Source organism: Genypterus blacodes, unplaced genomic scaffold, assembly GCF_046128005.1.
Source record: "Genypterus blacodes isolate CSIRO-AG114 ecotype Tasmania unplaced genomic scaffold, CSIRO-AGI_Gbla_v1 ptg000330l_1, whole genome shotgun sequence".
Lineage (NCBI taxonomy): Eukaryota > Metazoa > Chordata > Actinopteri > Ophidiiformes > Ophidiidae > Genypterus > Genypterus blacodes.
The window spans coordinates 225,001-227,500 of NW_027467115.1; the positions used below are offsets into that span (position 1 = coordinate 225,001).

Below are 2,500 nucleotides of genomic sequence, written 5' to 3' on the forward strand. Positions count from 1 at the left end.
CTCAGTAACAAGCCCCCCCCCTCCCTCCTGCAGCCCTGACGCTCCCCCCTTGGCTCCTGGAGTGGGAGCTTAGCTTAGCATGGTGGCTAACTAGGCCACAGGGCCTCTGAGCCGGCCCCTGGCGCCAGCGAGCCACAGCCTCACTGCTGCGTCCTGCACTAATCCAATAAATGAGATGTGCGTGAGGGCAAAGTGTCACACACTCTGCACACACACATGCAGACACAAACACAATTACTAATTGTAGATACACACATCAGAGGTCTGCAGTTGTGACAAGCTGCTGCTAATTGTGTTCTGTCTGTCCTCCTCCTCCTCCTCCTCCCTCTCCTCCTCCTCCTTCTCCTTCTCCTTCTCCTCCTCCTCCTCCTCCCTCTCCTCCTCCAGGCTCACATACATTCTTCCTCCAGTGGGTTGAGCTCATGTGTGTTTGCATTGTTTTGCTCTGTTCTCTGCTCTGTGTTCTCATTCTTCTCTACAAACTCCTCACTCTCACCAGGATTTCACCGTCTTTTTGTGGGATTTTTGCCTTCAAAATCCCTGATTTTGCTGAGCTCATCTTGGGAATATTTTTTTCCCATTCATCCCAACTTTGTGTTTAGATTCACAAAGTTTAAAAAGTCTATTTATAGTCGTATTTATTTGTATTTTTTCAGGCTACAATGTGACTCTTTCAGAGATGTAGCGTGTAGTAAGCGTGTAAAAACAGACAGACGTGTGTTTAGTGCAGCAGGTCTGCAGCAGCATCTTGATCTGGGCGCTGTGTTGTTGATGAACACGTTTGTGCTGCAGCCATGCATGAATGCAGTGAAGTCAGGCCTGTGTGTGTGTGTGTGTGTGTGTGTGTGTGTGCGTGTGTGTGTGTGTGTGTGTGAGGACTGATACTAAAGGAAACATCAGGAGGAGTTAGACAGGATAAAGTGACATTTAAACATGTCTAACTTAACTGACTGATCTTTATTATTATACAACCAAAGCCTTTCCTCTACCATGGGAGCTGTTTGGTCCAAACTCTGATAAACAGATAGGAGCTAATGAAGCAGGGAGCACTTCAAGTCTCTCTGCAAATCAGGAACACATGGTAGACAAACACACACACACACACCCACAGAGACTTCTCCTCAGGTACACTCACACACACACACACACACACACACTCCCTGGTCTCTGTGGACCCGTGTGTGTGTCTCTCGTCTCTGGTTAACAGTGTTTGCCTGCTGACACGAGCGCTGTCATCCACAGTTGAATACCTAGAAGTCGGTCAAGCCGCCATTTGTTACACGCATACATCCATCCACACACACGGCGTATAACGGTCTCACGCCAGGAAAAGCCCTGAGCCAGAACAGGCAGGAAAACTCTGGAAAACCAGGATACAATTTGGCACTTAAACGATTTCCTCCTGGGCGTTGGGCTCCGACCTACTGGGAAAAGCCAAAAGACCGGCAGAGAAAATTACATCCGGCAAAATGTTTATGCAGCGCACTGGGCTCCCTCGCTTTCTGCCCCGCAAATGAGTGATTATTCCTCTACACTTAACCTCTGAGAGAGAGAGGGAGAGAGGGAGAGAGGGGAGGGATGGAGAGAGAGAGAGAGAGAGAGAGATTCTTTCCACCCCTAGGTCTTTGGTTGGGCCGACGCTTTGCTGCTACAGACTCACGAACTAACGTCTCTCTACATACCAACGTGTTTGTTTAGTTACTTTCTGCAACATAGTGAGCCGCTCAGTTAGAGTGGATGAGATGTGACTGAAGACCAATTGAGCCAACAGTCACAGTAATGCAAAGAGACACACACACACACACACACACACACACACACACACATTTCAAAGGTGTCTCTAGTTCCATTCAGGATGTCCTCAGTCTGTGTTCTTAGTTTTAGGAAGTGTTACACAATAGTTAAACGTGTTCTCATCTCCCTCATTGTGACACTTTTGTGCAGACAGAGTGAAAACAGGCTGTTTTAGTTGCCGTCTCTTACAGCTGCTGTTGAAAAGTCTGGTTCAGGGGTGTGATGAACTCTGCAGATCCATAAGTGTGTGTCTGAAACCTTCTCTCCTGCAGCTTCTCTCCTTCCTCTCTGTTTCTGTTCCTTATCTTCCTCACTCCCTGCCTTCCCACCTCTCTCCCTTCACACGTGAGCTCATATGTTACTTATCTTCTCCCTCCTTACCTGCCTCTTCATCCCACCAACAAACAGAGAGTTAGATATTAGACACACGTAGACATGCAGCACAGTAAACAAGCTTCCCCACCTCTCTACCCCTCCTCTGCTGGACTGTGGTGGATTCTCCTGAACCCTCTTCTCTGTGCACCTTTCAGTCTGAAGGCTGAGGGGATTCATGCTGGCAGAACAACCAGCTCAGCTAATAACAAGCAGAACCAGATGAGACTGGATCCAGCTGAGCTCCTGATAGATTCCACCTTTCCTCTCCACCGTCCAGCTCAGCTGAAGGAAACGTCGACACGTTCAATCAGATGCATCTTAGCTCCTGTGC

General features: G+C 48.3%; 1 protein-coding gene and 1 long non-coding RNA gene across 2 annotated transcripts in view; both read left to right on the forward strand.

Moving 5' to 3' along the window:
• bcas3 (BCAS3 microtubule associated cell migration factor) overlaps positions 1-2,500 on the forward strand; it is a 207,292-nt gene that overhangs the window by 93,468 nt on the left and 111,324 nt on the right. The gene's annotated exons all lie outside the window — the stretch shown is intronic.
• LOC142988470 (uncharacterized) overlaps positions 828-2,500 on the forward strand; it is a 93,056-nt gene continuing 91,383 nt past the window's right edge. The window contains exon 1 of the long non-coding RNA XR_012960589.1: positions 828-847. This is a non-coding gene — a long non-coding RNA (uncharacterized LOC142988470). The remainder of the gene's footprint in view (positions 848-2,500) is intronic.